This window comes from Oryzias latipes, chromosome 6 (assembly GCF_002234675.1).
Source record: "Oryzias latipes chromosome 6, ASM223467v1".
NCBI classification, from domain to species: domain Eukaryota; kingdom Metazoa; phylum Chordata; class Actinopteri; order Beloniformes; family Adrianichthyidae; genus Oryzias; species Oryzias latipes.
Genome location: NC_019864.2, coordinates 5,960,170 through 5,974,029, shown reverse-complemented (window position 1 = coordinate 5,974,029; position 13,860 = coordinate 5,960,170). Strand labels below are relative to the sequence as shown.

The 13,860-nt window shown below is 42.8% G+C and overlaps 1 protein-coding gene across 4 annotated transcripts in view; it reads right to left on the bottom strand.

Annotated features, from left to right (window-relative positions):
• The window catches only part of LOC105354170 (carbohydrate sulfotransferase 1), a 44,611-nt gene that overhangs the window by 14,957 nt on the left and 15,794 nt on the right, over positions 1-13,860 (bottom strand). The gene's annotated exons all lie outside the window — the stretch shown is intronic.

Sequence of the window (13,860 nt, the reverse complement as noted above, 5' to 3'; positions counted from 1 at the left end):
TTGGTGTGTGACGTCCTGTGTGTGTCTTTGTGAAACGGATCAGAGAAAACCTGTTATTGTGAAAATCATTATTAGGTCTCAGAAAACATTAAAAACTAAATCATAGAACTCTTGGTAGAATTACTCCAAAATATTTGGCATTTTCCTAATTTTGTGTAACAGTAGAAATCCTCCAAAAACCTCAATAAACAAACGATCAATTGTTTATTTATGATCTCAAAAAGTGCAGCTGTTTTCCTGCATTACCTGCTGTCTTTATGTCAATTACTGACACCAACTAAACCATAGAAAAGACACTTAATAAAAATATCTACAATAGTTAGTATATAATGACATTATTAACATGAGCTGAGTGATGCAACAGCACGTGATGATCCAGGAGTTGCGTAATCGCGGCCTGGCTCCATGTTCACCTCGCTGCCTGCGCCCACTACCCCTCCTCTTTTTCTTCACTCACGTGGCGCCTTCTCAAAGACAGGAGCGCGTGTAACTGCAGGGTGCTAATTCTCTGGTTTTAGGCTGTTACAACGTCTGTGAAATAAATAATAGAAAACCGATAGTGGCGCAATTTTTCTTTTCTTTTCTTTTCTTCCACGCATTGAAATTTGCACCCCAGGCAATTGCCTGTATTGCCCGTGCCTAAAACCACTACTGCTCACTCACCCCTGAATTTAGAGGTGTGAGTGACTACTCAGATGACAAGTCAAAAAAAGTCAACTTCAGCACCCCACATTGTATTTAATTTCATATGAAATAGAAAAACAGTGATTCTAATAGTAAATTTAAAACAGTTGTGGGAGTGTCCTAGATGGAAAATTAGTCTTTATTGAATAAACAAAAAAGATATCTTTTGTTTGTTGTTACTGTGACTTCCATACAATCAGCTAAGTTGAACAAAATCTGGTGTCAGTTTGTTCGTCCTTTCTTGTCAATGTGCTCTGTTTGTCATTATTTTCCTGAAACTGACCTGCCTCTGACCAAGGTCAATGGCTTGACTTCTATAAAATCAAATGAAAAGAGAGGAATTGGGATTCTCCTCTTGTTTGATTTTACAGAAGTTCAGCCCAATTCCACACATTGACTGCTCTGCCGTATGTTCACTCCTTTGCTAATGCCATGGTATTTGCTGTTCCTTGCCCACCTGCTGCCACTTCAAATAAGACAAACATTCATCCTGCCCCTGAGTCCTAACTGAGTCCTTCATAGTTACACTCACATGCACTCCCTGCTGTCTGGAAGAGGTGAAGAAGTAATGAACTGTCCACTCTGATTCATCCCCCTGCCGCCTTGAGCTCAATAAACCATTGTAACTTCCTCAGAGCCTTTTCGATTGGGCCCCAAATACAAAACCTTACAGTTTTGACTGATGTATGTCTTGAAGAAAAGTGTACTTTTGCAAATGTGGATGATTCGCATGGTTATTTTGGCAATTTTTACGCCGGATGCCCTTCCTGACGCAACCCTCTCTATTTATCCGGGCTTGGGACCGGCACAGAGGCAACTGGCTTGCAACCCCTGTGGCTAGATTCGTACTTTTGCAAATAATCTAAGAATTATAGAAATTGAGTGTGGTGTTTGACTAACTAGTTATGTTTTGAAAGAAAAAAATGGTTTTAAAAATGAAATTGTTGTTCTGGTTATGTTAAGTATGCAAATTTGTTCAAAAGACATGACTTGTAAGTAGTAAATTTGTTTGGAGTTGAATATAACGTGTAAAATCATTGATTTTTGTTTGCTTAGTAAGGCTTGTTTACCACTTTTTTGCATCTCTGATCATGTTTAACAGTCGTTTATTAAGTGTTTCCTAGAGGATAATTGTTCACACCTCACAATCATTTCTTTAGTATTAATTATGGTTACATAATGGTTAGGTAATGCTGATGAGGTTTTACAGTGTATATAAAGGGTTAGTTCAAGCTAAAATCACTAAGTAAAACCTTACTTACCTCTTGCTTCCTATATCTCCAAGCAAACAAACAACCATAGTAAATGATTACCTCATGATTACCCAATGCAAAGTAATGCATACAAGTGTATTTAATAGTTTAATAATGCTTATGTCAGGGTTAATGGCCAACGAAGTGTGTAGTTTCAGAAGTTGACACACGCCGTGGTAGACAGAAGTTGACAGGCCATTAACTAGCTTTTACCATGTTCACTTACAAAAGAGATCAGTTCTTTGGGGCTTCAAGAGAAATCAGGCTTCAGTACTATATTCTTGTTATTTTTTACATTTAGATCGCTTTTTAACAAAAAGCAGACCGGCTTAGCTGGCTGAGCCAGCCCCAATCTCGGCTGCAGTGGCAAAGGAAAGCAATATCTATGCTGATCTTGGGGGTGGGTTAAATAAAGCATCAGTTCAGAGAAAACATTCTCCTCTTACCGCTTGTTTTTATCCAGATGATGAAGTTAAAGTTTGTTTTAAAGAAGCCAGCGCAGTGATATGAATATTTATGCTATATGACCAGAACTTCTTTTTAGGTGTGCGTTATCACTGTGGATTATTATGGCCCGCAGCACTCACAGAGTGCAAGGACCATATTGTAACTGCTACGAGGGTCGAACACTCAAAAAGGTCCAAAACGTCAAAAAAACGCGTCAAAACGCCAAAAAATGGGGTCAAAAGTCGGCCAAAGCACACAACGACACGACAATTGTGTAACGCAACAAAAATACACACACACACGCACAACACCAACGCACAAACGTCAAAATTGTAGTCGCAAAAATGACGACAAAAACCCAAAAAAGCCCAAAAAAGCCCTCAAAAGACGGGTTTAAAGCCAAAAAGACATGCCCAGCCTATAGAAAAAGACAGGCCGCATTGAAATACATAGGCCACCTGACTGCAAAAACTTCTATATTGTTTTTCGAATGTTTTTTTATTATTCTTCTTCTTTCTAACGGATACTTTGAGCTCAAATTTGACCCCCGCCACATACCCGAAAACTCACCAAAATTGGCACACACCTAGGATAAATTGAAAATGAATTTTCGGCAGAGAGAATGTCACCCCCCCCACGACGATGACATCACGGCGAGCGTTCCCGTAAAAAAAATGAATGGGCCGAAAATCGCTTATGGGGCCAAAAAAAAATATTTTGAAATACAGTAACGAAACCAAGACACGCGTGTTGGAAATATCCCAAAGAAGTTATAAAATTATTATGGGATGGCCACACGACCTACGGCTTGGCGGCCATTTTGTGGCGAACTCAGAGAAATGGCGATTTTCGTGTTTTTTGACAATATGGGAAAACAACAATTTTGTTCAAGCGATTTTCACGAAATCGGACACACATGCCACTAGCAGGATTCTACAATAACCAAAGAAGTTTCGTTGACCTTTGACCTTGGCAAGGGGCGGCCATCTTGAATTTTCAAAAAAAAGCACCTTTAGTAATGGATACAAACGAAAACTCGTCCTAGGAATTTTCATCGATCTTTTTGAAACTTCTTGGGCATCAATGGCAATCAATTGTGGAGAAAATGTTGGAATTAGAAGTTGTAGATTTTGAAACGCGTGCGCGTGGCGAATTCGCAACCGTCGCCATTTTAGCTAGCTTGCACATATTTTATCGGAATGTCGTGAAAATGAAATATAGGATTCCCTGGCCCACACTGAACAAAACGATGTCACATACGACAAAATCGATAAAGGAATGTGGCCGTGGTAAACAAAAAACGATCGCAAAAAAAAGTGCTGACTCGGCTAAAAAAAAAAATTTCGGATTTTTTTTTTATGAATCGGCTAACCAAACCCAGATAACTTTGTCGGGTATATCCAAACAAAGTTTTGAAATCATTACGTGATGGCGACACGACCTACGGTTTGGCGGCCATTTTGTGCCAAAATCGGCCATTTTGAGTTTTTCGCGTTTTTACACAATAGGGAAAAAGGAACTTTTTTTTGAGCGATTTTCACGAAATTTGACTCGCATGTCCGTAGCATAAGTCTACAATTACCTCTGGAGTTTCGTCGACCTTTGACCTCGGGAAAAGGCGGCCATCTTGAATTTTCTATAAAAAACACCTTTGCCACTGGATTCAAACGTAAACTTGTCGTTGGAATTTTTATCGATCGTCTCGAAACTTTTTGGGCATCAATGGCAAGCTACTGTGGAAAAAATTTTGGAATTAGAAGTTGTAGATTTTGAACGGCGTGCGTGTGGCAAGCTAGCAAAGTGGCGCACTGTTATAACTCCCATGCATTTCAATACAATACAGTGAAAATTGAATGCATGCATCCATGCCTGAAACTGAATACATTGAAAAAGACTGGAAATGGACATATAAGGAATGTGGGCGTGGTTAGCATAAAACCACTGTTGCTAAGGACGACAAAAAGTTTACTTTTACCGATTTGTCCGAAACTGACGTCAATCTGTTCGTCTTCTCAAGGGGAACAAAACATAAAATGGTTGCTATGGAGATAAAATAAACAAAAAAGCCGCCATTTTGAAAAAAGTGGGTTTTTTTTATCCACTTATGGCATATAGCTCTCACCAATGGAGGAATGTGTTTTTCTGAGTCAGTTGATGATGCCGATCGCTATGCTAGCACTTTTAGCCACTTTAGCATAGCTAGCATAGTTAGCATAATTAGCATTTTAGGTAATGTGTTTTTCTGAGTCAGTTGATGATGCTGATCGCTATGCTAGCACTTTTAGCCACATTAGCATAGCTAGCATAGTTAGCATAATTAGCATTTTACGTAATGTGTTTTTCTGAGTCAGTTGATGATGCTGATCGCTATGCTAGCACTTTTAGCCACATTAGCATAGTTAGCATAGTTAGCATAATTAGTATTTTAGGTAATGTGTTTTTCTGAGTCAGTTGATGATGCTGATCGCTATGCTAGCACTTTTAGCCACATTAGCATAGCTAGCATAGTTAGCATAATTAGCATTTTAGGTAATGTGTTTTTCTGAGTCAGTTGATGATGCTGATCGCTATGCCAGCACTTGTAGCCACATTAGCATAGCTAGCATAGTTAGCATAATTAGCATATGCAGTTTTGACTAGCCATTATCAAAAGTGGGCGGTGAGGGCGGTGGTGCGTAGAGTTGGGCGTGGAAGGCGGGTTGCGTCTGCGGGCCATACAACGCCGCTTGCGGCTTTAATTACTTTTTATTCCACACCCAGCAGCCAATCAGAGTTGAGTATTTACCCAGACCATGGTATAATATGCATTCACTAATGTTTTAAATGGATCCTTATTATATTATTATATATTTACCCTATCGGGTAAACAACACTACTGTGAAACATGGAGGCGCATTGCTGATGGTTTAGGGATGTGTGAGCTACAAAAGCACAGGACACCTGGTCAAAATTGATGTAGAGATGAATGCAGAAGAATGCAGCTCGTTATCAGAAGATACTGGAAGTAAACTTGCACTCTTCAGCCTAGGGGCCACGCATGGGACGCTTTGGAACATTTCAACTTGACGCTGATCGAAAAACACAAGGCCAAGTCCCCCTGTCATTGGTTCCACCAGAGTAAGGTAAAGATTCTGGAGTAGCCATTTCAGTCTCCTCTGGGGAGATCCCAATCGGGCAGTTTAAGCAAGACAGCCCAAGAATTTAAAGGACCTTGAGGTTTTCTACTAAAAAGATTGGGCGGCTTTACCATTAGAGAAAAAAAGAACTTCCTCCACAATGACCACAAGAGACTTCCAGCTGTTACTGATGCAAAAGGAGGCAATACAAGGTATTAAGAACTGGGGTATATCAACTTTTGATTTGTGTATTTTGAGACATTTCTGTTATTATGATTAAAAAAGTGTTAACACTGAACTATTATACAGATGCCAGATGAAGGGCAAAAAGTCATCAAGGAGAGCAGGGGACAGAATTAAGGAGCGGGGAACCCAGAAACGCTCCTCCAGGCCATAACCCTCCCAGTCAATGAGATACTGCATACCCCTCTGCTGGACATCCAGAAGGCAACGCCGGATAATCATCCATGACCAAGGCGGGAGGAGGGGGCTCGGCCAGGGGGCTGAGAACACTGCAGGAGACAGGCTTCAGGAGAGACACATGGAAGGACGGGTGGATGAGCAGGGATGTAGACGGACCACAAAGGGGTTGATCTCAAAATGGCCAATGAACCTCAGAGATATCTTCCGGTACTCACACTGCAGGGGAATGTAACGTGTGGAAAGCCAAACCTTCTGTCCTGGTCTGTAGTCCGGGGATGGGCCCTGTGGGGGTCCGCTAGGGCGCGGTTCCGAGAGGCAATGCGGAAGACAGCTGCCCGGACCTTGTCCCATACATGACGGGCCCTTCGGAGATGATCCTGGACGGAGGGCATGGACACTGCTCTCTCCTGAGAGGGGAAGAGGGGAGGCTGACAGCCATTGGATGACATGAATGGAGACAGACCTGTGGCAGAGGAGACCAAAGACTTATGCGAGTACTCAACCCAGGGCAGACGGGTTGACCAGGATGCAGGGTGACTAGCTGCAACAAGCACAAAGCTGCCTCTAGGTCCTGGTTAGCCTGCTCAGTCTGGCAGTTGGTCTGGGGGTGGTATCCTGACGACAGGCTAGCTGTGGCTCCAATGGCCCGGCAGAAGGCGTTCCACACCCTGGATGTGAACTGGGGGCCTCGGTCTGACACAATGTCCTGGGGCAGCCATTGTAGCCAGAACACATGGTGGAGGACCAGGAGGTTGGCTGTCTCCAAGGCAGATGGGAGCTTGGGAAGCGGCACAAAATGGATGGACTTGGAAAAACGGATGACTATGGTCAAGACCATTGTGTTGCCTTCGGTAGGTGGGAGGCCAGTGACAAAATCCACCGCTATGTGGGACCAGGGTCGATGAAGAATTGGGAGTGGTCGCAGAAGTCCAGCTGGGGCGTGATGGGATACCTTGCCACGTGCACAGACAGAGCATGCCTTAACAAACTCCTGTGTGTCAGCAGACATGGAGGGCCACAACAAGTGCTGTTTAAGCAAGCTCAAGGTCCGGTGTATCCCAGGATGGCAAGCCAGCTTGGAGTTGTGGCCCCACTGCAGTACGGACGAACGAGCAGATGGGGGAACAAACAGGATACCTGAGGGACATTCAGGAGGAGAGGGAAGGTTTTCCAGAGCCCTCTGAACCTCATGCTCCACCTTCACCAACAACACAGGAACGTGGTAGGATGGTGTCCTGAGGAGTGTTGCAGGAGGCTAGCAGCTAAAATTGTCTGGACAGGGCATCAGGTTTCTGGTTGCGAGACCCTGGGCGGTATGTGAGGGTGAATTGAAATCGCCCCAGGAAAAGGGACCACCAGGCTTGACGGGGATTCAGTCTCTGGGCAGAACAGAGGTAAGACAAGTTCTTATGATCAGTCCATACCAAGAAAGGTTGAGATGTTCCCTTCAACCAATGGCGCCAGTCCTTCAAGGTCAGCACGACTGCCAATAACTCACGATTTCCCACGTTGTAATTCCTCTCAGCAGGAGAAAGCTGCCAGGAGAAGAAGGCGCAGGGATGCATCTTCTGATCAGAGGAAAAACGCTGTGAGAGCACCGCCCCAACTCTAGACTCTGAGGCATCCACTTTCAGCATAAACTGAGCTGTAGGGTCAGGATGGGAAAACACAGGAGCAGAACAAAACAGACTCTTTAACGTAACGAAGGCTGCATCAGCACCTGAGGACCAGAAGAAGTCTTCTTTGACAGAGGTCAGCTAAGTCAGGGGAGAGGCCACAGAGCTGTAGTTCCTGATAAACCTCCAATAGAAGTTAGCAAACCCCAAAAACCTTTGCAGCTACTTCCTACTAGTGGGTGTAGGCCAATCTTCAACATGTCACGCAGCACATCATTGATAAGACATTGAAAAACAGCTGGAGGATTAGTCAGTACAAAAGGCAAATATTCAAAATGTCCCAGTGGAGTGTTGAACACTGTCTTCCACTTGTCACCCTCCTTGATTCTCACTAAATGATAAGCATTTTGGAGGTCAAGCTTGGTGAAGACGGTTGCAGTCTGGAGGGAGCTGAAAGCAGAGTCCATGAGTGGGAGACGATATTTGTTTTTTTACTGTTATGTTTTTCAGACCTGTGTAGTCAATGCATGAGTGAAGGGAACCATCCTTCTTATCTACAAAGAAAAATCCAACGGGGGAAGAGGATATAGGTCTACATCACATCCCTCACAGGTTTGGAGAGGTTGTACAATTTACTGAAGGGTAGCAAAGCATCAGGTAACAACTCACAATCTCACAGTCATAGGGTCGATGAGGGGGCAGAGAGGAAGCACGGTCCTTAGAAAAAACTTCCTTGAGGTCAAAATAATCCAATGGAACACAAGAAAGGTCAACAGGTTTAGGAGGCTCAGAAGAGGGGGAAACAGGTGGTACAGCAGCATATAAACAGTGAGAATGGCAGAAAAGGCTGCAATTAACAATGGATTGTGAAGCCCAGTCTATGAGTGGATTATGGAGTGAAAGCCAGGGTAGATCCAACACAAGCTGAGAGACTGGAGATGGAATAATGTTAAAACTGATTAACTCACGGCAGGGACACAGGACATGTACGGTGAGTTCCACAGGCTAACAGTCTACCATCCAGAGCAAAAGTGTGGCGTGAGGAGGCGTGTCCCGCTTAGTTGCAGGTGGAGGAAACACCGGCAGATGAAGGGGCATAAACGGGGAGGACTTTGTTCATGATGAACGTTACTTTGGATTTATCAGAGGAATAAGTGAGAGGCTGCTGATCAAACACGAGTCTACAGAGGTGAATAAACGACTTGCATAGCCATATCTCTTCGGAGTACCTGCTGGGAGTGGGGATGAAGGGCTTGTGGGGGGATGATGCAGGAACGTGAGGAGCAAGTACTGGAGCTGGATCCGATCCTGCGGCTTGAACTTGATCTGGCGATCCTCTTGAGGTGAGTTGAAACGAGACCTCCTCCAGGCGACCGCCGAGACGATTAACTCCAGTGGAAAGGTGTTGAAGGGTGTTCATGATCTCCTGGAGTGCTTGGTCATGCTGTCCAACAAGAGCCCCTTGGGACGAGAGGGCATGTTTAACTTCTTCAAGATCTGCGGGATCCATGTTGGCCAGATGATTCTGTTAGGTTGAGTTAGGTAGAGTGGCACCAGGGAAAAGGTCAGCCATGCCCCCCTGCTCCATTCCACACTGATCATAACAGGTGGGCCCTGACCTGTGTCTGTGGTCAGTTGGGAGGGGACACTCAGAACTCCTGGGTGGTGGTGAGCTGCTTGTCTGGGGCTGGGGAGGCAATTATGTAGGTGGACCTTGGGCACTGCCACTGTTATCTGGCTGGGCTGGGACCTGAGCTGTCCATGCTCTTTTGCCCTCCTACTCTTTGCTGCTGAGGGTTCCTTCAATCCTTGGTCTGTTGGCTGGTATATGGTTATCAGGGAGGCGAAGTTCGTTGATCTACCTCTCTCGCGGGTGTCTGAGGGGGGGTCCTGGGTGCCACTGCCACCTCACCTTCTGCTGGGGGCTTTATGTGAGGGTGGATGGGTGCTCCCTCTCTTTGTTTTACTCTCTAAATCCCATACCATCATCACCCATAGTAACATAAACAAGCGGGCAAGCAAAGATGGGCGCTCGCCTTTGCTCAAATAGAAGACATGTATGCATGCAGGTAAGATTAACTGTATACATGACATGTTTGCTTGTATGCATATATGTATGTGAGCTCATCAGAATCTGTAATGAGTACACACAACACACCTGTATGTGAAGGTTTTTGCAGCCAACAGGTATGTCTGAAATATTTGGGTTTGTAGACAGGCCCTGCCCTTTTGACAAACGTCTACATATGAAAATAATAATGATAAAACTTGTCATCAACTTGTCGCCTCTTTTTGTTTGCATTTACTCCCCTTCCACGTTATTGACCTTTTTTTTCCTTTCTTGTACCCTTGTTCCCATCTCTAATATCCCACTCATCCTCTCTTTTCTCTCTGTTGTGTGGTCCAAAAAAGAAATGTGCACAAATATAATAATAAAAACAAAGTTTTCCCTCAAATACAAAAGGGGTTTGTACAGATATACACTTCACGTGTCTGAAGATATAACCCCATCTTAACAGCAACATTAGACAACAATAGAGGTCTCATCTGTTTGTTCAGCTGCTGGACAATCTCCTTTTACATCACTTAGCAGGACACAATACACCAGTCCAAAGATGTATTAGCTTTTGGCCATGTGTATCATTATCATAAAACAAAGTGAGAAACCAAGTAAAAAGAGACACGTTTTCAGATAATCAAAATGTTTTGGTTTCATTTTTTTAATCACTAATCAACATTTCATATTTTAGCTCTGTTTTGTTGTTCTCAAGTTTATCAAACACTCCCCTAACGTTGATAATGTTAGGAATTTCACTGGACTAGAAAAGAGAGGAATAGATGCTAATACTGAAATAACAACATGGAGCTTGTTAAATTTTGAAGACTGCTAGCAAGTATAAAAGATTTAAAGTCTCTGAAAAATAAATGACCAAAATAACCTCAAAACCTTTTTGCTGATTTATGGATAGTTGATACATACAAAAGGAAAAATAGTTTTTCATATTCTATGGAAGGAAATTGAAAATTAATCCTAAAATCACATTTCAGTACAAATAAAACCAATTATTTTTTTCTAGTTGGTAGAATTTCAAGTCATTCTTCCTTGTTCGACTTTTGTTTGCTGGCTAGAATTTAAAGGCCTTTCATCATGCTATTCATGTGCCAGTCAGAGAAAACTATTTCCATGTATATTATAATATATAACATTTGGCACACAAAAGAACAAGTTTTATTAAGTATTAGTTAATATCCTGAGCTCTTTTCCAACCCGGAAGTGAGTCGCTCTGAAGCACTTGTGGCGTTGCCCATTTCATGACGTCATCATAGAGCCAGCCTCAGCAGTGTGTCTGTGTCTGGCCTACGAAAACAAACATCATCCTAACTTGTGCAGAGATGGATGTGCATATTGTATATATAAAAGAGTTTTTGCCGATCACCAATAGCTCCACAGGAAAAGTGGGTGTGTCTGTTAGCCTGAGGGCGGAGCTGGCAGTGCAGACTCTTCCTGGAAGGGGCTGTTCTCCACTTTGTGACGTCACAATGAGAGAACCCACTAGTTTTTGTAGAGGGGAGGGGCTAGTGCTCAGAGAGCAGGTTTTGAGAGGAATCCTCAGAAATGTGTGAATGGATCAAAATACCACTTTGGGGTTTCTCTTGGTGAGGAATGAACATTACAATACACTTAAAGCTCATCAAATGGATTTTCCATGGTATAGGCCTTTTAAATTTGAGTCTCTTCTTAAGGTTCTTCTTGTTCAAGATGTAAGGGTTCCTGTGATAAAAGTGATATTTTGAAAGAACGGCCATTTATTTGAAATTCAATTAATCAGCAATAGCAATGGATTGAAGAGTTTGAGATCAACAATTAACAGACAAACATCTTTGACACTTTCTAAACAGTTTGACTCTCACAACATTGGGAATTTCCAAACCCTTCGTAAAAACGTAGACATCCGTAGGATTGTTCCCCTTATTAAATTAGACATCTAAAGAGTTGTATAAATGGGACGGTTTTGCGCGTGCATGTGATGTGCGTGCATGAGGGCAGTACTTTGACATCACTGCAAACATGTCAGAAAGTAGGTGGAACTTATCAGGAACAGGAACACACACCCCCACACAGGCATGGTGTGTTCCTGTCACCTATTGCAGTGTTTCCCAACCCTGGTGTTCGGGGAACACTGTCCTGCATGTTTTCCATGTTGCCCTGCTTATGCACACCTGGTTCAGCTCATCACCAGGCTCTGTAGAAGCCTGACAATGACAGGCATCAAAGGCAGGTGTGTTTCAGCAGGGTTGGATTGAACAAATGCAGGGCAGTGTGTCCCAAGGACCAGGGTTGGGAAACACTGACCTAATGAAGTCTAGTAAAGCGGAAGTCGTCTCTCTCACCCTACAGCCCACCTGGATTGTTACAGGATGTGTGAGGTGTCATTTCATGTTTATGATGTGTTAGAAAAGGATCCAATCAAGCTAAACCCAATCTATCAGTTGATCCCAATTCACCAAGAATGAGAGGTATCATAGAACATGTGGTCTGTAACCTTTGAAATCTTTATACTGTCCCAGAAGCTTCACCTATGAGGGGTCATAATCCCATCCCAATGCATGCATTTATGAATTTCATCATTTCTGTAATGAGTTTGATAAATCTGTGTAATTGTTTTATTGACAACAATGCTTGAAATCAATCAATCAATTAAAGATAAAAAAAGATAAGAACCTTCTGAAGAGGAACCATAATCAACTGGTCCAAAATATATGCATGACTTTCATGAGGGGGAGCCATGGTGAATGAGTTTGCTGAACGTGTTTGGACTGAGATATGCAGAAGTTTAGACGAGTTCTTTAAATAATCAAACATGGAGCACAATTTTTTAAAGTCCTGACAGAGCACGCGTGAATTTGGCAGATAAGGTAGTTCTTCAATGATTACCTGATGGACATTTGGCGTGTTGGTGGGGTCTTGAGCCCTGCTGGTACATATAATAATGAGGTTTGGTGCTCCTTCCTCCTCCTTTTGAAAAAACCCATCTCTTCTGCTTCCAATAATTACATGAGGAAATGTGTTGCAGCTGCCATCTCTTGAGTGAGGGTTATGCTGCGGAAGTAAATGTGAATGTTTTAAATAAGGCTGAAGCACAAAAAGTGATGGAAATTCATGTGGGCCACACATCATGCATGCATCCAGGATGCACATTGCTGCATTTCCCTCAAGTCCAAGGCTGGGTTTTGTTGCTGGCTGTACATCTTTAAAATTAAAAGTAATTAAAGTCCCATTAGCTGTCACGCAGCTAGGTGTGTGAAATGTTCTCCACATTTGATCCGTCTCCCGGAGGAGCGGTGAGCTGCAGACACAGCCAGCTCAAGAACTATTTGATGGTGTAACCCAAACCTGTAATCCTAAACGTAACCCTTCCTCTGCGTCCGTGCGGCCAAAACAAAAGTTCAGCAATGGCGTACATTGATACAAAAATGACTGTTATGATCAGTGTGGAGTGGAGCAGGGGGGGGCGTGGCTGACCTTTTCCCTGGTGCCTCTCTCCATTGCACACCTGTTCCTCATCTCATCAGTCTTTAAAAGCCTGCACCTTTCTCCATCTCCCTGCTGGATTATTACTATTCAGTAGCTCTTAGCACCTGTCCAGTAGATCAGTCTAGATCAGTCTAGCTCCATGAATTCAGCATCTTGTCTGATTTAGTTTTTGTTCCTGAGGAATAAATTGTCAACTTCCCATCGGCTTCAGTCTCTGCTTTGGGATCCTTCCACTCAACCTAACAATGACCTGCAAAAAGACACTTTCTTTTTAAAAAAAACACCCATGTTTAGAATAAAATCCAGACGAATAATAAGCACATAAATAATAACTGTGCAATCGCTACAGATGTGGAAGATTCAGAAACCATTGACCTGTAAAAAATTCTTTGCGTTAGATTTTACCCTAGAGAACCCAACAATACTTTTTTTCAGGGCTTTGAAAGTTACTCAAACAAACTTGGCAGCAATTAACAGAAGCCAAAAACTTAAAAATAAAAACGTAAAGAAATTACAAATAAAGAATATTAAACAAAAAAAAGAAAGTAACCGAGGTACAAATTTGACCCCATGGGTTCTCCAGGATTATAATATTTCTTTTAAATGGAGTAAATAAAAGAGTCTGAAAAAAGCACCAGTTTCTAGGTTTATTACTTAAAGGATCCACACGTTTTTAAAGTCTATAGCCACATAGGATTCCAACTCCTACCTTGTTTTTGTCAGAGTAGCGTTTCTTCTGAACGTTCTCTGATCCCCTTCAGGGACAGAGATTTTCTCTTTTTATC